We start from the raw sequence: 23919 nt of genomic DNA on the forward strand, positions 1-23919 counted from the left end.
GGTCTCCGTCCACGATCATACCTTTCCCTAACCTTTTCATGAGATACTTTAAGATTAGCTTTAGCCTTCTTCCAAAGATCTTTAATGTTGTCCGGATCTATTGTCTCGGGCAGAATGTCATTCAGAGACCAGAGGTTAGAGAGCGGCGTGTTGGGAACGAACTTAAACATCAAAGAAGCTGGAGTAAATTTGTGTGATTCATGAACCGCCGAATTCAAAGCAAAAGCTAACCAATGCAGGGACGTGTCCCACCTAGAATGATCTTCATGATGATAGGCAATAAGTGCGGACCTGAGATTACGGTTAACCCGTTCAGCCAGAGATGGTTGAGGGTAATAAGCGGAAGTAGTTACATGAGAGATGGACAAGTCAAAACAGAATTTACGAAATAAATTAGATGTAAAAGCCTTAGCATTATCAGATACAATGTATTGGCACGGACCAAAAGAAGCAAAAATAGAATTTAGGCAAGTAATAGTTGACTGAGCGGTAGCCAGCTTAGTCGGAAATAACCAGGAAAATCTTGTAAAACCATCTACACACACAAAGATGAACTTGTTGGCATTACCCTTTGACTGGGGGAAGGGTCCCACATAATCAATATACAGGCGTTCCATGGGGCGCGACGCTTGATGAGAAGACAAAAGGCCTACTTTAGTGGACATGGTGGGTTTACTGATCAAACAAGATTTACAAGCTTTTACAAGTTCCCGAATTTCACCGTCCATACCTTTCCATATGAACATTTCACGAATCTTTTCACGAGTTTTAAAGATTCCAAGATGCCCCCCCAATGGGCTCTCATGATAGTATTTGAAGATCATAGGTACAAGAACCGCTGGAACAACAACTTTCATCAACTTATCATGCCTCGAAGGGCAACATAGAACACCATTCCTCAGAACATAAGGGACAGCATGTTCCCCAGAAGAAAGGGTTTCCATTATCGGAGCCAGCGTCGGATCTTCACGTTGGTATTTCTCAATATCCCTAAAAAGCATGGGAGCATCAGTTAAGATGGCATTAACACCAGATAGTATGGACTCGGAAGGTGATGAACTGTCGACCGGTTCGTGGGTCTCTACGTCGTTATGAAACATACGGCTGAGTCCATCAGCAACAACATTTTCGGTACCTCTGATATGTCTAACATCAAACTGGAAGGCGGAAATACGAATAGCCCAGCGGGCTATACGACCGGTACGACGCGGCCTACCTAAGACCCAGCTTAAGGCTTGATTATCTGTCTCCAGGTCGAATTTAACGTGTTCCAGATAGAGACGGAACTTTTCTAAGGCAAATAAGACTGCCAAACCTTCGAGCTCATAGATGGAATACTTGGCTTCTTGAGCCGACAATGTCCTAGACGCATAGGCGATGGGTCGCCTCCCTAGTTCAGTCTCTTGAAGAAGGACTGCAGCTACTGCTGACGACGACGCGTTGGTTTGGACGATGAATTTCTTCGAGAAATCAGGCATAGCAAGTACAGGGGCATTACAAAGAGCTAGTTTAAGGTCTTCAAAAGCGGCTTGTTGAGAAGGTCCCCACTCGAATTTGATGCCTTTCCTACGAAGAAGGTTTAAGGGCGCCGCTCTATTAGCAAAGTTAGGAATGAACTTTCTGAAGAAATTCACCATACCAATGAACCTGGCGATACCTTTAATGTCCTTGGGAGGTTTAAAATCACGGATGGCCTGTGTTCTAGAATGATCAACTGCTACACCACCGGGTGACACAATATGCCCTAGGAAAGACATAGAGGGCTTAGCGAAGGCAACCTTGGACAACTTAACAGTTAACCCAGCCTTACGAAGGCGATCGAGAACTTCTCGCAGATGATCTAGGTGTTCTTCAAAAGTCTCTGAAAATACTACGACATCATCTAAGTAGTGATATAAGTACTCGAATTTGATGTCGGAGAAGACCCTATCTAGTAGCCTAGTGAGCACAGCTGCCCCCGTGGGGAGCCCGAAAGGCACGCGGTTGTATTCGTATAAATTCCAGTCCGTGGCAAACGCTGTAAGGTGTTTAGACTCTTCGGCAAGGGGAATTTGATTATAGGCCTGATTTAAGTCCAAGATGGTGAAGAACTTGGCCTTACGAAACCATGAAAAACAAGAATGAAGGTCGGGAAGGGGCACAGATTGTAACACCACCTTCCGATTGAGAGCCCTGTAATCAATGACAGGCCTGAAACCTCCTTGGGGTTTCGGTACTAGAAAAATAGGCGAAGAATACGCGGACTTAGAGGGCCTAATAATACCGTCCTTGAACATCTGATCGATGATTTCCTTCAGAGCCTTCATTTTAGGTGGAGATAGCCTATACGGTGGAAAACGGACAGGAATCGAATCCGTAACCTCAATTTTGTATTCAATAAGGTCAGTAACACCAAGAGTATCAGAGAACACCTCGGGAAACGACTGACACAGTTTGCGAATACTATCAGCCTGCTTCTCAGGTAGATGTCTAAGGTCTAACAACATCTCATCCTGGATAGGCGACATAGAAGAACATGACACGGAATTACACTTTAATAGTGGGATTTTACAACTAGAAGCAAATTTGAATGTGCACGACCTAGACTGGAGATCGAGCACAAGACCAGTGTGAGAAATAAAGTCAGCTCCCAATATAATGGGGCAAGACAATTGCTTGGCCACAAACAATTTAACTTTCCATGTAAACTTAAAAACACGAATTTTGACCAGTAAGGAACCTAGAATTTCTAATGGAGATGAATTAGCCGAAACGTATTGAACAGGAGAAGAGACATAGTCAGGAAGTTTACAAACCGTTTTCAATTTAGAATACCATTCAGCCGCAATAACCGAACAAACACTACCTGAATCTAAGAGAGCTGTTATAGGCTCGTTATTTACCTCAATCTTAAGAAAAGGAACAGGTGCGGGGGTATCCGCCGCAATCCTAAGACATTCTTTAGGGCATTCAAAAGATGAACTTGAAGGCTGATCGTTCTCTGCATTTACAATCTGTTTACTAGGGGCTGAGTCTCGGGAAGATGGGTTAGTCGACTCAGCCGAAGCCACTAGTCACTTTTTATTATTGGCATAGGTGGAATTTGCACCAGAATTTGAGCAGGAGGGGGTGCTATTTGAGTTTGGGCAATTTTTGGCGATATGTGAGAAGGCCCCACACTTAAAACAGCCTTGTGATGAGCCAGCTCCATTATTTGCCCTACTAGACTTGATCAGAGGACACTTATTGCGCAGATGGTCAGGCGACCCGCAAGCATAACATTTACGAGGGGTAACTGATCGGCGAGGTGGAGGCCGAGTATTACTAAAAGAAGGCGGGGGTTCTTTTGCTACACGCAAAGAATCGGCGTATCTAACTCCTTCCGCTGAGACGGCCAACGCTTCAAGTTCAGAGAAAGTTTGCGGGCACGCCGCAAAACACAAGTATGACCTATAAGATGGTGAAATGCCTTCCACAATAGCTTGTACAATTTGATCCTCAGGGAAGTGAAGAGCAAACACCCTAGTATAAAACTTAATATCTTGGATGAAGTCTGCCAGGTTTTCATCCAAGCGCTGTACCCGATAATAGTATTTCTGAATAAGAGATGACCTCGCGCGGGCAGGAATAAAATTTGCAAGCAGATGTGCATGGAAATCTTCGATAGATGACTGTTCAGCTATGGCTCTTACTATTTTATCTGAGAGAACACCAATAGCATAAGGATAGATTATTTGTAAAATTTGACAAGGGGAAAGCGAAAATACGAGGGCATGATCCTGAAATTCAACTAAAAACCTTAAGATAGAAATAACTTCACTGGTGGTGTTGACCGAAAACTTAGAGATACCTCTTAGCAACATTGCCAATGGATGAGGCAAGCTGCTAAACCCGGGTGACATAGTAGGTAAAGGTTTCACTGGCAAGGAAGTCAATTCAGAACGGATGTTACTCAATGATGCACGACGTTCAGATTCGTTGTCCAATGGGGCAGGGATAGTTTGAGCAGCAACGGTTATCCTATTAACTTCTCCCTTGGGAGGCGCTTCCTGACTACCTGGATTCACTATGGTGGGTTGATCAGATTTGGGAGGAACTTCCCCAGTTAACAATTGAGTGACCTTATTAGATAATTCGGAAATATTTTCCAGGAGCGTACTAGCTTCCTTCCTCTGAACATCATTCAGTTTTAGAGACAACAGATCGTTAACCCTATTCGAAAAATGATATAGCCTGCCTTGCACACGCTTAATTTGATTAGGAGACGGATCATTTTCATCAAAAAAACTAACTACGGAAGCTAGCCCAGTAATATTCTCCGTGATCGTGGAAAGAGAGTCGTCAATTTCTTTCTCTCCCAAATTGGGGATGGAAATGGGCAAATCAAGGGACTCTCTAAGCTTGTTAGTGTCTATTGCAACCGTGCCTCCAGATTGAACGTTTCTGATAGTTAACTCATATATCAACTCCTCTTTGCGCAAATAGTTAAGGAGGAGAACATCGCGAGGGCGGGGCATGATGACAGAACAATTTTGGAAAACTCAAAATGCCAGCAACTGAGAAAATGGTTAGAGTTCGGATCAAAACAATGTCTCGCCGTCAAAAGGGGCTAAATTGAGACCCATTCAACCACGCTCTGCTACCACTTGTTACCGTGTTTTGGTGGTAGGTAGAGGTGTAAGAAGGTGCGGGCGTGAATGGGTCTCAAACTACGGAATCAAAGTTAATGTAAAAGTTAACAAGGTTATATTTCCTTTTCAATATTAAGTAATAACAAAGAACAGGTACTTAGTAGCCGAAACACAATTTGAAATGTACAATTACAGGGATTACAGAGTTTGGGCTTCGAGCCCTGAGTTCACAATTTTTGAGCAACTAGCCCAACTTTCCGATATACAAATTTTAACAAAGGGGCAGAAGACCCCAATCAAACCCTGGAGCCCTTGCTCCAAATTACACAGTAAAGCCTCCTCGAGGCATACAACACTCCGTTTCCAAAAGAGCTACACGCTCCTTAATTTAAGCCTCTCCTAGGCCACACCAAACTCCACCTTCAAGTTGTCCTCAACGGACATAAACACAGGGGTAAAATACCCAATCTACTGAGGTCTATTAAATGAAAAGCAGGTTAATTAAATGACCTCTAAAACAATTTGAGAGGAGGCGAACTTGCACTCCTAGTACACTTGGTTTTTAAGACCTACTTTGGCTCTTAGGCCACTGATGCAAGGGCTAATCCCATACTACAGAGGTGACGTAATAGCAATTTACATTACATTACGGAAGAATAGGTTGAGAGAATAAGTTCACCTCAAGACGATGTGAGTGGGAGCTCGAGAGGGTTAAGCACTCTCTATCCCGATATGTCGTTTTAAAATAGAATAGATACCAGTTGTTTTTACATTTTAGGAAAAGGTTACATGGTTGAACGCTTAGAACCCGCCCCGAAAGTTAAACTGCTGAGCAAGAAAAGAAAGAATTTATTAATCGGCCATTACCTTATTGTTGACCGCCGCCGAGGAAAGAGGCGCTTCCCGCCTCCTGCTATGTACTTAATACACTGAAAGATGGAACAGAAGTGGCCCGGAGACCCTAAAATCAGCAGTTTATATACTCTCGCGGAAGTTTCTAGGCATTAGGGGAATGAAAACACCCGCCCACAATGTTTTTATTGGATAGGACCCCGCAACAGATACAAGTTGGGGGAAGATACACCAGATTGGTCAGAAATTACTAAAAGAAATTCGGGATTGGATAAATCTAAAACAATGGGAAAAAGAGGGGTATACAGCCAACTTAAACAATAACAGAAAGAAATTTAACAAGAAACAAACTTTTGAAATAAAAATTTCTCCAACAAAATAGTTCTTTGACTCCGCACTAGGGTGCGCTATTGTTGATCTTCAGTAGTGTCCTCTAGAAGAGAAAGTTCACACTTATTACTTCAAGCGAAACAAAAACACATCAAAAGTGACACAGTTCAAAAACTCAAAATTTTTCACGTGGTGACATCTTCTGAGAAAGTAGAGAATTAATAGAGTAGATAAAGTTCAACCTTCCTCCAGAAGAGGAGTTTCAACTGGCGCAACTTTTAAATAAACGGTGTAGAGGTGTACCGCCCGGTACAGTTGTTGTTGTTCCGGGGTTATCTGTAAAACGCAGACAGGTGAAAGAATGTGTGGACTGAATGGGTCTATCGACGAAAGACAAAGATTAATTAAAAATTTTAAAATAAAGTTTATATTTCTTTTCAGATCTCAAACTTAACACAATTCTTCACTTAGTGAAGAAAATTCAATGTATCAGGTACAATGACAATTTTGATACCAGTATAGAAAACTCCAGAATAGGGAATTTAACAGTTTTGGGCTTCAAGCTCCAAATTTACAAATTTACAATGTCGCCAAAGTAGCGTTTAATTAGACATAACATTCCAGAGCACATTGCTCCAACCCTTACAATTTACGGCCTTCCAAAGGCACCACTAAATATTACACAAAAATCAGAAAAGAGTTTACATGCTCTCCGAATTCAACAAAGGAGACTGGCTCCCAATTTCTTACAGCCTACACAAGGCAACTTTACACAAAACCTTATAATCTCTGAGCTCTCTAGGCACAATCTACCACTTTCAATTTAGTTAATACAGGGGTATCTAGTACCTATACTACTCGGCCTTCGTGAAAAAGAAGAACAGGTTAACATTACTGGCCCAAACTCAAAATGTATGGAGGCGTACACTTGCGCTCCTTGAAAACCAAGTTTTAAAACCCTACTTGGGCTCGCGGCCCGATGATACAGAGGCTAATCTCAAGCTACTGAAAGAAAGGTTAATTAATGCTTTACAGAAACAGAAACGGTTACAAAATCGTAGTCACCTCAAGATAAATGGAAGGGGAACTCGAGAGGGTAACGCACTCTCTATCCACGATTTACAGTTTAAGTCTTATGAAATTTTACATGAGAAGAATTAGTTTACATTCTTAGGACGGATGGTTATATAGTTAGAAATTAGACATTTCCCCTCGGTTAAGTGTGCGGAGATAGCTACAGAGATATAAAACTGGTGGCCATTACCTGGGCTGATGTTCTGCCTACCGAAAGATGAGGCACCTCGCCACCTGTCTTAACATACACACTCAGCAATTCGACGATCAATAAGACAAGGTAGCTTGAAAAAGCCGCGGCTTATGTACCCGAGAGGAGGGTTCGAGAAATCTATGGACTAAATCTGGACACACCCTCTCATTTTATTGGCAGAATAAAAGGCTACACGAAGCCTCTGATGTGCTGAAAAATAATTACAGAAAATTTGTGATTGGCCAGACTCAAACGATGGCGGGAAGAGAATGAAGTACTGCAATCCTTGAAGTGCCAAAATAAATGCAAGGCAATTTAGTTGCGAAAACCTATAAACACAAAACTTCTTCAAATCAGTAATTATTCCACCTTGCACCAGAGTGCATGACCGCAGTTTTTATAGTAGAGACATCTCTGGTGGAGAAAAGTTCAAACTTCTTGATGTACGCCAAACCAAGAAAAGGAACTCCAGTCAGTATAGGAAACTTTAAAATAACATATTCAATAGTGACATCTGAATAATCCCAACTTTATGTATTAGCAGTTTCACGAGTTGTTCGAAATGACGTGGGTTCCATTCTCTGTCAGGAAGTCAGAAAATTTCGAATCAAAACTTCCGTTTCTGGCGAAGCAAAGAGACCCAATTTGCACAAGTTTGGCTGGTTACGTAACTCAAATCATAAATAATTTTCTGGAAAAGAATGCAGAAGGTGTATTGGTATTCATTCTCAAGGCAAACATGTTTTTATTTTATTCTCACACTGAAACACTATATGACATCAAAATCAGCATTTGGAAGACCAAAGTGATGTCAACAAGGAAGAAATCTAAGATGATTCTATGCCAGTTCGAGAATAAGAAATTTTTTTATTTTTTTACAATCTGGTTTGCGTTGCCATCGCACGGTCACAGATAGTTTCTTCTGGCGACGATGGGATAGGAAAGGGCTAGGAGGCCGCAGAGCTAAATGCAAATTGAATATTTTTAAATCACCGAAGCTAGTGGGCTGAACTCTTAAAAGGCATAAAGGTCTATAATGTAGATTACATTTTATTTATTATTATTATTATTATTATTATTATTATTATTATTATTATTATTATTATTATTATTATTATTATTATGTGCGTATGGACCCAATGGATCACGCAAAGCTCTAACAATTCTGTTTTCTGAGTTGCCAAACAGCTCTCATCCTTTCTCCGTGGATCTTTTTTCGTTCTTCTGTCCACTTTGCTCCAGTCTTCTTTTTCACTTCGTTCTCTGGTTGCACTTTCCATCCATTAATTTTTTTCCTGTAGAGGTTTCTGTCCGCGATGTCATTTGAGTTAATCTGGTTTTTTTTTTCAGATCCTTCTTCACTTCCAGTACCCATGGAATATTTTTTAGATGTTCCTTGTAGGTGAGAATCTTGTGTGTCAGTCTACTTGCCGGCAGTCTACGAACGTGCCCATAAAATTTCAGACGTCTTTTGCGGATGTCTGCTGCAATGTTGGAAAGCCCTTCTGTCACTTTACGTGACCTCAGTCTATATCCATCTTCTGTTTTTATTCATTTATTTATTTATTTATTTATTTATTTATTTATTTATTTATTTATTTATTTATTTATTTATTTATTTATTTATTTATTTATTTATTTATTTATTTATTTATTTATTTATTTATTTATTTATTTATTTATTTATTTATTTATTTATTTATTTATGAGATAAAGTGCTTGATAAGAAAAATGCTAGAAATATAAGTTTCACACGTACATTTCTCCTATGTAAATGTGCTCAAATGTGCTCTCTACGTAGCAAGTCTCAAAACAAACAAGGCCTGGTTCTAGTGAAAAGATTTTGAAGGATAAGTTGGTGAGTGTGTGGCTAGATGTAGCGTGAGATTTTGTACAAGGGCTGCTCGTCTTAACTGGAAAAATTTGCTCCAAGGACCAGGAAATACTACTTTATCGACGTCAAAATGCCAAAGATTTACTAAAAGGATAATTACTGTCGTTGACGCGCGCTATTCTTGGAATATACATGTGCCAGAGGAGTCCCGATGTACGAGCACAACAGGAGACCGCGATGTTGGAACTTATTGGAAATTCCAGTGCAAAGGGTTGATTCTGAGAGTAGAGGTGTTCAGTCATAGATTTAATTACGCAGCGCACAATAGCGATTACATAATTGACTGCTTAAATAACTATTTAGTTGTCAATGTAGAAAACATAAAATTGAATACCAGCAAGCGCGCTGACAAGTTTTTAATAAAGAATATTATAAATATGTCTGCGTGCACTGGTAGTGGCTTGGTTGCTCATTCGTTCTTGAGAATACTCAGTGATGGGCAACAACGAATTTTCGCGTAGTTAATTGTATACCGCCAGCACAATCCTTTATTTGTAATTAATTCTGTGGTCTGCTGTAGTTCTATACCACTTATATTTAAATTGTTAGAAACTGAGTCTAACCATCGTCATCTTGGTCTCCCTCTACTTCTCTTACAAGAGTCTATAGCCGGGCTGAGTGGCTCAGACGGTTGAGGCGCTGGCCTTCTGACCCCCATCTTGGCAGGTTCGATCCAGGCTTCGTCCGGTGGTATTTGAAGGTGCTTAAATACGTCAGCCTCGTGTCGATAGATTTACTGAAACATAAAAGAAATCCTATAGGACGAAATTCCGGCACCTGGGCGTCTCCGAAAACCATTAAAAAGTAGCTAGTCGGACGTAACCCAACGAATATTATTTATAGAGTCCATTATGCTCTTAAGTAACCTATCCTCCTCCATTCGTCTCACCGTGTTAAAAAATTAAATCTATATAAACGAAGTTGCTTTTTAAAAAAGGGCAACTTTGTTGTAGGGAGTCCGCTGTTTGTAATTGCGTTCATTTCGCCAATTTTTCAGATATTTATCCATTTTAGGACAACTCAAGAATGCATCAGTGGTTTTTAGCTTTTGTGTCTGTCCGTCTGTTCCACCATTACGGCGAAACAGTTGGATAGATCTCGACCAAACTTCATATTTAGAGTATAATCATCCACGAGCAGTTTCAAATAAGCATATGAATTATATATCACTGAATAGACTGGCGTTCATAGGAAGACCAGAACATTTTTTCAAAATTTTCTCATATTATTGATTTTATGCAAATTCCGTAGACTATATGTGAAACGTACCTTCATTTTAAACAACCTTTGTTACGTACATAATTTCGCTTACTCTTCAAATTACGGAGAAAATTACTTTTTTCTGCGGGTTTCATGCACCGACCGACAACGAAGCTACCGGTTACCATGGCAACGTCTCTGGCTGCTTACCAGCAGGGAAGTAATGTAAGACCGTTTTCGTCATTCGTGAAAATTCGTGGTTGTTCGTTGGGTAGAAGGCAAGAGAGATGCCAAGCTGCCATTCTGAGGTGTATTTCTCTCTTTATAATGAAAAACCCCTTCCCCAATGAGATTGGCATCAGGCAAGTGAGCGTGCAATTATAGTAGAAATTACCGAACTCGATTTTGAATAGCAGTAGGAAAAGTGGCCTGCCATTATCATTAAAACTTCCCAACGCGCACCGTACATCGGAAGCAACGTATGCGGCCCTCCTTATGGTGTTTCTCGGATGACGCTAAGAGACATGAAATTTAATATAATCTCTCTCACTGTCTATGGCCAACGGCCGTAGTCGTGTTGAAACACCGGATCCTGTGAGATCTCCGAAGTTAAGCAACATTGGGGTTGGTCAGGATTTGGATAGGTTGCCACGCGCTGTTGGTGGGGGTAAGGGAATGGAGGAGCGGAAAGGAACTGACCGCCCTACCGCACGTAAACTCCGGCTCAGGACACCTGTGCGGAGGTTCGGACCTGCCTTCGGGCAGAATACGCCCTTACCCCTTACGGTACGTTCACTGTCTACGTCACCTGTCTCGACGTAGAAATCCGTATACAGTGTAGAATACTATAGCGAACCACGAGTACATTTCCTAGTATACTATATTATTTTTGCATTCAAACTCTTTGAGCCGCAGTCTCCCAATACGCGGCTGTGGTATTATCAGAATAGCATATTTACGTCCTATTGATTGTACGACCTGTAATCAACAATATTACTGAACATGATTGTTTTGTTGTTTGCCATTTGCTTTACGTCACACCGACACAGTGCATGTTTCTGTGCACTATTTTGATGAATACATAAAAACAAGCCTACGTATTTGCGATAAAATGAATGTGGTAGAATTTCCTGATATTCTTGTACAGGGTGGGCAATATTAAACTGGCCCGAAAATTACTTTCAATTGGCTGACGCGGGACTGGACCCTGTAAATTAACATCACAGAAGATGCTCGAAATGGCCACCGTTAACGTCGATGCAGCGCTGTGTCCGATTAATAAAAAACCGTGAGTCAGTCGTAGTAGCAGGGGTGGCAGCAATATCGTTTTAAATGTTCTGCTGTAATTCTTTCAGTGTATGAGGATTCTTGGAGTACACTTGACTCTTCAATTTGCCCCACAGGTAAAAATCACACAGAGAGATCAGGCGATCGAGGTGGCCAGTTGATTTCACTGTCTCTGAAGATTTCTTATTTTACAAGTTGCTTTAATGAAAGATGACAGGGAAAACCGGAGCAGTCTGAGAAACAACTGCCCGTCTTCACTTTGTCTAGCACAAATCTCACATGGTGTGACCAGGATTTTAACCCAGGAATCCAGCGTTGAGAGGCCGGCGCACTGCCTCCTAAGCCACAGAGGCTTGTACTTTCTGGTGTTATTATTAATAAAAATAATGTTATTGCTTTTACGTCTCACTACCTACTCTATAACTTCTGGAGACGCCGATACACCGGAATTTTGTGCCGCAGGAGTTCTTTTACGTGCCAATAAATCTATTAACACGAGGTTGGCGTGTTTGAGCACCTTCAAATACCACCAGACTGAGCCAGGATCGAACCTGCCTAGTTTGCGTCAGAAGGCCAGCGCCTCAACCGTCCGAGCCATTCAATCCGGCTCTAGTGTTATTAATGAGAATGTGTAAAGGCTTTTGAAAATAACCAAGCAAGTAAATTCGTAGTACTATATGGCAGTTAATATCGTAATCAGAAACCATGGGACTACAGTTTTAAGTGGAATCCAAACCACAGGAACGTGAATTTCGGTTTCAAAAATCCTCCATTCATGTGCTGGAATTCAAACCGCGACTGCATTGACGGGAAGCTGTCCGCTGTCAGCAAATTCAATTCTCCAAACTGTTGGAATATTTATCTGTTTCAGGCCTACTCCAGGCTAGATCAGTAGTTCTTCTACGATTTCGTGTTTGCTCTGCCGGACTTAGTGGCTTAGTCGGGAGAGGCCAACTCGCCGTTCGATCCCCGTGCAATGCGCTGGTACTCTAAGGTCTCGAATACATCATCCTCGTGTCTGACAGCCAAATTCTTCGCACATATTGATAATAATGAATCTGAATTAGAATTAACGTGGTCCATCAGGAAAGGGGCAGAAACATATTTTGTAGGCCCAGAACCTGTATGCGGGATTTCCTGTGGACAAGCCCGACACTACATAAGAAAATGGGTACAGAAGAAAGAAATGGAGAACTGGAAAAATACTCAAGGATGCAGGCTTGCAAAGGAACTGATAAAAGAACCAAACAAGAAGCATACTAAAGAACTGTTGAAACTCAGCCGAGAAAATATAAGATGGGTAGTAGGACTGTTGACAGGACACTGCCATCTGAAAAAACACCTACATAGAATTGGAGTAATAAGAGAAAATGCAATGAAGCAGAGGAATCAGCTGAACACATTTTTTTCGAATGTGAGGCGCTGGGTAGAATCAGACTCTCCACTCTAGGACTACCAGGTGAAGAGAGAGAAAAATCCAAGAACACCCTATAAGAACAACCTGCAGCTTTGTGAAGGGAGCTTGTATATCTAGGTGGGAATGAAGAAAACACATGGTAGCAAAAAATCTTAGAGGTCGACGCTACTTAGGAACTTATATTTAGAGGACCCATGAAGAAAAGAAGAAGAAGAAGAAGAAGAAGAAAGTGGTCCATAATTGACACAAATAATAGAATAAGAAGAATGGAAAGACGAATTTCAATTTCCTTCATATTACATGTGCTGGTGAAGTAATCTTATAAAAAACATTCTAGGGTGTCCGTTGTCTATAATGTCATTAATTTTGCCAAATTTTTATATATTTATCCGTTTCAGGTCAATGCAAGATCGTATCGGTAGCTTTTATCCTTTCATGACTGTTTGTTTGTTTGTTTGTTTGTTTGTTTGTTTGTTCCACCATCACGGGTAAACGGCCGAATAGATCTCAACCAAACTTCATATTTAGCGTTTACTCGTCTAGAAGCGAGTTTTGATGTGCATACACCATCATTTAAGAATCACTGAATAGACTGGGGGTTTATAGGAAGACTAAGAAAGTTATTTTCAATTTTCTCTTACACTATTGGTTATATCTCAGCCAAACTTCACATTTAGAGTCTACTCATCCAAGCGCAGGTTTCTATATGCATACCACTTAAAAATCACTGAACAGACTTGGGGTTTATCCGAAGACGAGAACACTGTTTTTCGATTTTCTTTTACACTACTGATTATATATAGAATCTGTAGACTACCGTATATGTGAAACACCCCTTCATTTTAAATAACTTTTGTTATGTACATCATTTCGCTTACTCTTCAAATGACGGAAAAATTACTATTTTCTACAGGCTTCATGCTGTGCTGCCAGTTACGGACGCCCTCGAAGATCTACAGTTATTTGAAAGATCCATAACAGGAGAAAATCAGAGGATGCATCATATTTCTCTTGGCTTTAATATTACCCCCACCTAATATATATGAACACTGAGGTAACATGAGGTGGAACTTTTCTCTTTGGTGCCTGTCTGTTTGTATATTCCCAAAAGTGGAAAACTGCTGGATGTAATTCAATCAAGCTACGTTTTTGGATTCTACTCAGTCAGGATTTTTTATCAAGTGTATATGATGTCATGGTATTCACCTGGAGTTGGTATTTAAAGGAAGATTATTCCCAAATATTTTCGTTAACATTAGATCTATCAAAAGTCTGTATACAACATACGTTTAAGAATATGCTATTTCCGTTCCTTTATGCCAAGTACGTATTTACCGTACGGCGGATAATAACGCAGAAGATTAAGAATAATTGAATTTTTAGTCAAAGTTCCATTGGACATGTCGTGCATGTAACTTCAAAGTGGGCAACGGGAGAAACTAAAGAGCCATTTTACTTTGCGATAGGACAGATATTAAGAGAGGTATCTTGAATATCATAGCGCCATGGCAATGGTCACAGATACAATATGCAACCTGAGAATCATGGAGAATTTCCAACAACTTCGGACCAGGTACTGTACCGTAAAATAATTTCGGAAATCGTCATCATTCTCTCTGGACTTTTTTCAGCTTCATGATTATTTCACGTTTCTGTTACGCGCTTTCGAACGAACATGTAATTTTAACATGTCGCGTTAAATGTGTGAATAGAGCCATGTTACTCCTCATGAATTCCTGAAGGTAACATGTAATCCACTGAAAATTTCCGTGCGAAAATACCGTTAAGGTACGCAAGCTACAGTACTTCAGCCATATAATGAGAAGAGGGCGATGTCTTCTTCTGCAAGTAATCATTCAAGGGAAGATTGACGGGAAAGTGAGCCGCGGTAGAAGGCGAATTTCTCGGTTGGACAACCTGAAATATTGGTTTAATTTTCGTAGTTGCAGTGAACTATTCCGCACTGCTAGATCTAAGGGTCAAATTGCTGTGATGAGGAGACGCCATACGAAAAATAGCCGCAATCGAAGCCGCCAACTTGAGCTCAGAAGGCGACAGTTCTACCAACTCAGACACTCAGGCCGGCGAATAAATTACATTCTGTATTACATAACATATTTTTCTTCAGGATTTTCCTAATTCAACCCACCTCCGTGAACGACGGGTGGGGTAAACCATCTTGTGTCGTTAGATTTACTGACACGTGAATTAACTCCTGCGGAACCACGGCGTCTCCAAAAACCGTAAAAAGTAGTTAGTGCTCGGTTGATTGCAACTATCCTGCACTGGATGACATTTCAGAATTGTTCAGTAACGTGAAGATTCCAAGACGCAGTGCTAACATTACGCAAGAGGAAAACAGTTCTACTGCGGAGTGAATGTCAATTGTCTTGAAACACGCTAGCCGGATGTAATCCCTACCAGATGAGTGTGTTCCATGTCACAAGAGAGAGCGTGTATCACACCACATTGCGATGACGCTCCTGGGACCGCCCTTCATTATCATATCACAGGGAGCTCCCGAACACAATCAGAGAGACCATCAGGTTGTACCAGTGCTGTCAGCGTAAGAATTCGAAATGTCACTGTTCAGTAGAGCAGCAACGTAAGTACAGTAGAAGAACGAAAAATAATACAAATGAGAAAAAATTACTCTTTAAATTTTTTTTTCTAGGGGCTTTACGTCGCGCCGACACAGATAGGTCTTATGGCGACGATGGGATAGGAAAGGCCTAGGAGTTGGAAGGAAGCGGTCGTGGCCTTAATTAAGGTACAGCCCCAGCATTTGCCTGGTGTGAAAATGGGAAACCACGGAAAAACATTTTCAGGGCTGCCGATAGTGGGATTCGAACCTACTATCCCCCGGATGTAAGCTCACAGCCGCGCGCCCCTACGCGCACGGCCAACTCGCCCGGTAAATTACTCTTTAACAAACTTATCGTGTAATAATAATAATAATAATAATAATAATAATAATAATAATAATAATAATAATAATCATCATGATAATCGTACCATTCACTCCCTGAGGACTATTAACGATTATCTCCCGAGTGCATCTGTGTTGCCGATTAGAGGTTTGGAGATGGCTATAGAGGCCAATAGCTGTAGAACCACAAGCTTTGCCGTAATGCTGGCATATCTATTCTATAACACGCCTTGTTATAGAACAAGGTTGTCATCTGCGCGCAAATGATCAAAGTGGTTTTGTAGAATCAGTCGATTTTTTTTTTTTTTTTTTTTTTTTTACAGTTTGTAAGCAGCGGAATTGCCAGTTGATTGCATCTAGCTGAAGTTTATTGTACGTGAGTGTAACACAGTACAGCCGTAAACAATGCCTGCCTTTGCTGTGTCTCGCAACACCGCTACACGGTCCTCACAGAACACCTGAGCCAAATTATTAAAAAAAAAAGAATTAAAGCAAAGAAAATATCGTATTTTAGTTAGAGACCCTCCTTGGAGGCAGCTCTACCCAGGGAGTGGCGCCCCTGCCTATGCGAGTCCCAGAGCACGCTGACCCGGTGTGTAGTATCTGGTAAGGGTCCCAGCTCAGGGTTACGAGTGAAGACCTCAACGACATCAACGGCGGAGAGGGTGACCTTCGGTACGGCGGAGATGTTGGAAGAGGCAGCCCTGTACATGGGGATTAATACGTGTACAACACACAAAGGGCACGACGGTTCCACATGTTAGTGGCGGTACCCCGACAGCGTCTGTTCCCCATGTTAGGGGCGGCTGAATCACAACTCACCAACACGTCTGGCAAGCGTGGTGTTTTATTGCCGAACACCTTCCACAAACTCCTATGACTTCGAATTTTCAAACGAAACTACCCCAGGTGAGTAGAGTGAAAGACTCAGAATCTCACACTGACAATACGTCAGTCTGCCTCAAGGATTCTGGGGGAGGCACAAATTCGAAAAGAACGACTAAAAAAGTAAGAATAGCCACATACAACATAAGAACTATGAGACTAGCTGAAGACCTTGAAAGGCTAGAACAAGAACTGCATGACATAAAATGGGATATTCTGGGTATTTGTGAGACTCGCCTTCAAGGAGAAAAAGCTGAGACCCTTCCATCAGGTCATGTCATCTTACGTAATAACGGGGATGCTTCTACACATGGGGTTGCTATTCTTGTCAATAAAAATATCAAAGAATTCATACACAAGATGATTTGTGTCTCTTTCAGAGTGATATACAGGATGTTAGGTGTATACGTGCAGATATTAAGCTAGTCGGCTAAGAAAAATACATCTCATAATATATGCTATGTACTTTTTACCTTGTCCTATTAGTTTGCCCATAACTGAGCCAAATATTTCAGGACCTAATGTGTTTTGAACGGCCATAGCAGGATACGCCGGTGATGTCATTCTGTCCACACGTAGCGGAAGTACAGTAGCCGAGTATAGGGCTTGTTGAACCTGTTTCTTATCGCAGGCCAACACATGTTGTTGTGCACTTCCCCTGAAGGCTTGGCAAGTAGAAGAGGATGATTCACGTGCCAGGTCACTTGCTGTACGCGAAAACCGGTGTAGGGTACTCTGTGTGAAAAGTACACAGAATCCTTACAGTGACGTCGAAGATCCGTACAAGCACGTACGTGCGAATCAAGTGTTGTGTATTTGTGTGCGATTTTTAAGACGTCAATGGCATTACTCAGTGATCCAAGCTGACAAAATGAAAGGAAATGGTTAATAAGTAAATGAAATATGGGCGCAACATTTCTGTGCTGTTATTGCGACAGTCTACGATGAATTTCTGGCAATAGATAATGCGGGTTGTCTATGATTATTCATAAACTTTTTAGGTCATTGAAAGGACGGTGGACACTGAAAGAAAAGGCTATAAGTATTCAGTGAAATTTTTATTAATGAGACAAATGTCAAAAACCGTAGTTGCATCATCGTGAACATTGCTCGAAGGAAAAAGATCTACTGTGGAATTGCCGCCGGGCATTTCTAATAGAAGGCTTATTCTTCTTTTTCCTAATTTGTTTACCTTCCAGGGTTGGTTTTTCATGGGACTCAGCAAGGGATCCTACCTCTACCGCCTCAAGGGTAGTGTCCTGGAGCGTGAGACATTGGATTGGGGATACAACTGGGGAGAATGACCAGTACCTCACCCAGGCGGCCTCACCTGCTATGCTGAACAGGGGCCTTGCGGGGGTATGGGAAGATTAGAAAGGATAGACAAGGAAGAGGGAAGGAAGCGGCCGTGGCCTTAAGTTAGATACCATCCCGGCATTTGCCTGGAGAAGGGGGGAACTACGGGAAACAACTTTCAGGATGGCTGAGGTGGGAATCGGACCACCTCTACTCATTTGACCTCCCGAGGCTAAGTGGACCCCGTTCCAGCCCTCGTACCACTTTTCAAATTTCTTGTCAGAGCTGGAAATCGAACCCGAGCTTCGGGGGTGGCAGCTAATCACACTAACCACTGCACCACAGAGGCGGACGGAAGGCTTATTACTGAACAGTAAGTACCGATAGGTAAAATGATGACTGTAATGGACCCGTTTAATTAGAACTTCGGTAAAAATAATATTACTACTACTACTACTAATAATAATAATAATAATAATAATAATATCTTTACGTTACGTTTCACGGTTTTTGGAGACGCTGAAATGCCAGAATTTTTTGATCGCAGTATTTTTTAATGCAAATACATCCACAGACACGAGACTGACGTATTTGAGCACCTTCAAATACCACCGGACTGAGCCAAGACCAAGCCTCCCAAGTTGGGTTCAGAAGGCCAGCACTTTACGCAGTGCTGCACCAATCATCTTGCCGGGCTGAGTGGCTCAGACGGTTGAGGCACTGGCCTTCTGAGTCCAGTCTTGACAAGGTGCTCAAATACGTCAGCCTTGTGTCAGTAGATTTACTGGTACGTGAAGAACTCCTATGGTACTAAATTCCTGCAAATCCGCGTCTCCGAAAACCGTGAAAAGTAGTTAGTGGGACGTAAAGCCAATGACATTATTATCATCATCTTACCTGCACAGTTCATAGGGGTATCTTACCTGGAGTTCCTCATAGGTACGTTATTAGAGCTTTCAGAGGACGCTCCGTTTCGACTACGCCGAAACATGTGGTTTTTACACGATGGTCCACCACCTGATATAAGCCGCTTACTGCGTGATCATTTGGATCAGTCCTTTGGTCTATGGCGAATAGGACGACATGGACCCATCAATTGGCCCGCCAGATCTCCAATGGATATTACGGAAGACTGGATTCGGAGAAGTGATTTTCTTTTGTTAGTTGCTTTACGTCGCACCAACACAGAGAGGTCTTATGGCGACAATCGGACAAGGAAGGCCTAGGAATGGTAAGAAAGTGGTCGTGGCCTTAATTAAGGTTCAACCCCCGCAATGCCTGGTGTGAACTTGGGAAACCACGGAAAACCATCTTCAGGGCTGCCGACATTGGGGTTCGAAGCCCCAATCTCCCGGATGCGAGCTCACAGCTGTGCGTCTCTAACCGCACGGCCAACTCGCCCGGTAATAATAATAATAATAATAATAATAATAATAATAATAATAATAATACTTTTTGCTGCCGGGCAGAGTGGCTCAGACGGTTGAGGCGCTGGCCTTCTGACCCCAACTTGGCAGGCTCGATCTTGGCTCAGTCCGATGGTATTGGAAGATGCTCAAATAAGTCAGCCTCGTGTCGGTAGATTTACTGGCGCGTAAAAAGAACTCCTGCGAGACTAAATTACAGCACCTCAGCGCCTCCAAAAACAGTAAGAGTAGTTAGTGGGACGTAAAGCAAATAACATTACCGGTATTATTATCAACAAGTCATTAGGAGCTGAAAGGCAGGGAAGAAAATAGTAAAATATGCGTGGTGTAGGAGGAAACAAGATGAAATGTACTTCACCCGTGCCTACATCGCTCGCAGTAGTTTACTACAGGATAGTATGCGTAAGTCCAGAACCAGGTCTCTTTGCGATGAGTCAGGTGTATCTTCGTATTGTGGTTAGCACTAGAGGACAAAGTGTGACAAACAGGTTTTGTGTATAAACATCAAACATACACACGCAATGTACCCAAACCAGTACAGTGTAGAATGAAGGACTGCCATGCTGTGTTCAAGGTCAATATCTAGCGTTTTAACAAGCACGTCTTCCGTGTGTTGTGTTCAGCTTGCGCCACGTACAAGGCAATCGCGAACTGAAACTCTAGATTTATAATTTTTGTTACCGGTACTTCAATTTTTCTGCTCGGATTTGTGAGAATATCGAACTATCGAGACTCAAAATACTACATCGATTGAGAACTGAACTCCCAACTCAATACGCTGCAGAAATGGTGTAACATCTGACATACCAATGTGAAACACGTAGCAATTGTTCAAGTGACCACCCTGGACTACTCTGCAGGCTTCACTTCTCCGTACCCGGCGAGTTGGCCATGCGGTTAGGAGCGCACAGCTGTGAGCTCGCATCCGGGAGAGTGGGGCTTCGAACCCCAATGTCGGCGTTGCACCGATACAGATAGGTTTTATGGCGACAGATATAAGGACTAGGATCGGGAAGGAAGCAACCGTGGTCTTAATTAAGGTACAGCCCTAGCATTTGCCTGGTGTGAACATGAAAAACCACGGAAAATCATCTTTAAAGCTGCCGACAGAGGGATTCGAACCCAGTACATCCCGATTATTGGATACTGTTCGAACTTTAGCGACTGCTACTATCAAGCTCGGTGATGATTTAAGAGTGGATTTCTGCCGCTGGTTAATTGATCAAGCACTCAATCCAGAATTTCTGTCAAGTGTATTAGTGACACATGAGGCAATTTTTATAGAAGTGTTTAATATTTAGTATACCAAGGCAACCTCTAGCACCGGCTCTCAATTAATATCTGGATGGATGCAGTGGGAAGTCTGTCTCTTTGACCAATCGTCTTTTTATTAGCGTTATTTTGCTTTACGTCCCACATACTATTTATACCGTTTTCTGAGACGCTGAGGTGACGAAATGTCATATCGCAGGAGTTCATTTACGTGCCAGTATTTCTACGACACGAGACTGACGTATGTGTGCCCCATCAAATATCATCAGACTGAACCAAGATTGAAACTGCCAAGTTGGAGGTCGGAAGATAAGGACCTCAACGGTCTCAGACACTCAGACCGGTACCAATCACCTTACTTGCATAAATTTGATCGGTGTAGCTTTCCTTATGGTGACGATGGGACGGGAAAGGGCTAGTATCGGAAAGGAAGCGATCGTGGCATTCATGACGTTACAGCCCCAGCATTTGCCTGGTGTGAACATGGAAAACCACGGTAAACCACCTTTAGGGCTGCTGACAGAGGGGTTGGAACCCACTATATCCCACTCATGAGCTGTGGAATATCCCCATTCAATAGTTTCCAGCACCGGTTCTAATTAATATCAGGATGGGTGTAGTTGGAGGTCGGTTACATCTTTTTAGTAATGTTATCTTGCTCCTGTACAGTAGATACAGTACGTTACTGGAGCTTTCAGAGGACGTGTCGCTTCGACTACGCCGAACCACGTGGATTTTACACGATGGTGCAGACATTTCCTCAACGGTAGACAGGACGATGTGGAACTATCAATTGGCCAGCCCTTATTCCAGTGGATTGTTATGCCTAGGGGGACATGAGAAACAAAGTATACCGAACTGAGGTAACCACTTCGGATGACCTCCGTGAACGTATGTTTAAGCACCAGAGGATATTCTGAACCACAGTGGTGTCTTGGCTCGAATGACAAGTTGCTTTACGTCGCACCGACACAGATAGGTATTATAGCGATGACGGAGCAGGTAAGGGTTAGGAGTGGGAAGGAAGCAACCATGGCCTTAATTAAGGTACAGCCCCAGCATTTGCCTCGTGTGAAAATGGGAAACCACGGAAAACCATCTTCAGGGCTACCGACAGTGGGGTACGAACCCACTATCTCCCGAATACTGGATACTGGTAGCACTTAAGCGACTGCAGCTATCGAGCTCGGTGTACCAGTAAATATACCGACACGAGGCTGGCGTATTTGAGCACCTTCAAATACCACTGCACGGGGCCAGGTTCGAACATGCGAAGTTGGAGTCAAAAGGCTGGCACCTCAACCGTTTTAGCCACTCAACCAGACAGGAAGCACGAAATGTAGGTACGTTTAATTTACTTAGTTGTATAATATGTCCATTTTTCGTTTGAAACAAAACGTTCGATGTGCTTCGATAATTCAATTCTGATTCTACTCATATGGATATCCTATGCCATGCATTTGTTCGTTGGCGCAAGGAACTGTCTTCCTTCTTCTACCTTTACGCAATGCACAACGGGGATCGTACCGCATTTCACGTCCCGGCGTGCGTATCCCAACCAATAATTATATCACACACTCGTACAGGTCGCGCACCGACACAGGTTTTCAGGTCATTTCCATACTCACTAGACCACAGGGCTGACGACCACAGATATCCCTATCCCCTAAAGGACGTAACAGCAAATGAACCAGTATTAACGCTGAGAATTCAATACATCTCCAGGGTCCGAAACCGATAACTAGTGTTGTCTGAAACCCCTAAGACGGAAACTAAATACTAACAACAACAAACCACCGAGCTCGATAGCTGCAGTCGCTTAAGTGCGGCCAGTGTCCAGTATTCGGGAGATAGTAGGTTCGAACCCCACTGTCGGCAGCCCTGAAAATGGTTTTCCGTGGTTTCCCATTTTCACACCAGGCAAATGCTGGGGCTGTACCTTAATTAAGGCCACGGCCGCTTCCTTCCCACTCCTAGCCCTTCCCTGTCCCATCGTCGCCATAAGACCTATCTGTGTCGGTGCGACGTAAAACAACTAGCAAAAAAAAAACAACAACAAACCAGTCTGGCGATAATGTAACGTAACATGTTGTAGACTGGTAGCCTTCAGCTGTTACCGTAGGTCAGTTGCTCGTAAACATAAAACCAGTTTGGCAAGTATATTACGTAACATCTCGTGGCATTGATTAGGGAGCGCTCAGCTGTCACAGTAGCTGCTCTTAACATAAACAGAACAGAAACCAGTTTGGCAGGGATGGCGCGTGACTTGCCTGTTATCAAAGGAAAGCTATTCATTCACAAGAACAAGGCATGCTACCTATTCTAAAAACATCGTACCCCTTTGCTCTCGAAAATAACTTCCGAGGATTACTAAAAGTTTGATATATAGTGGTTCGTCACATCGTTCTCTATTGCTACAATAAATATCTGCACGTATACACCTAACACCCTGTATATCGTCCTCAAATTGAATAGTAAATTCTCCATACAAGTCATACATGTCTATGCTCCAACGAGTACTTCTGACGAAGAGGCAGTGGAACAGCTGTATGAAGATATCACCAAAGCGAAAAATTCAGAAAAGACACAACTCTGTATCATCATTGGAGACTTCAATGCAAAAGTGGGTCAAAAGGAAATCGGAGACCCAGAGAACATTGGTACATATGGACTAGGCGATCGAAACGAAAGAGGAGAAAGATTGCTAGAATATCTCACAGCCGAAAATCTCTATTGCATGAATACTTTCTTTAAAAAGCCCATCCAACGAAAATGGACATGGAAGAGCCCCGATGGACAAACCAAGAATGAGATAGATTTTATCCTGACCAACAAGAAGAAATATTGTACAGATGTTACTGTTCTCAATAGATTTGATACAGGAAGCGACCATAGGCTAGTTCGAGCAACCTTTACATTTGACCTCAAACTTGAACGGTCCAAAATGACAAGGGGGTACACTTTTCCAAGAGTAGAGGACTTAGAAGCACATCAATCATCATTCCAACAAGCTCTTACCAAAAAACTTAACCCAACAGAAGATTTGAAATACTTGGACGTGAACGAACTTAATGAGAAAATTACAGTCAGTATTCAAAATGCAGCAAAGGAGATCCCATTGAAGAAAACTAATAAGAAGAGCCGACTTTCACTCAATACCATGCAGCTCATTAAGGACAGGAAGGCAATGGACAGGGATACAGCAGAATACAAAAATCTTAACAAGACCATTCGCAAGGAAATAAGAAAAGAT

The sequence above is a fragment of the Anabrus simplex genome, chromosome 3 (genome assembly GCF_040414725.1).
Source record: "Anabrus simplex isolate iqAnaSimp1 chromosome 3, ASM4041472v1, whole genome shotgun sequence".
In the NCBI taxonomy this organism is placed as follows: Eukaryota; Metazoa; Arthropoda; class Insecta; order Orthoptera; family Tettigoniidae; genus Anabrus; species Anabrus simplex.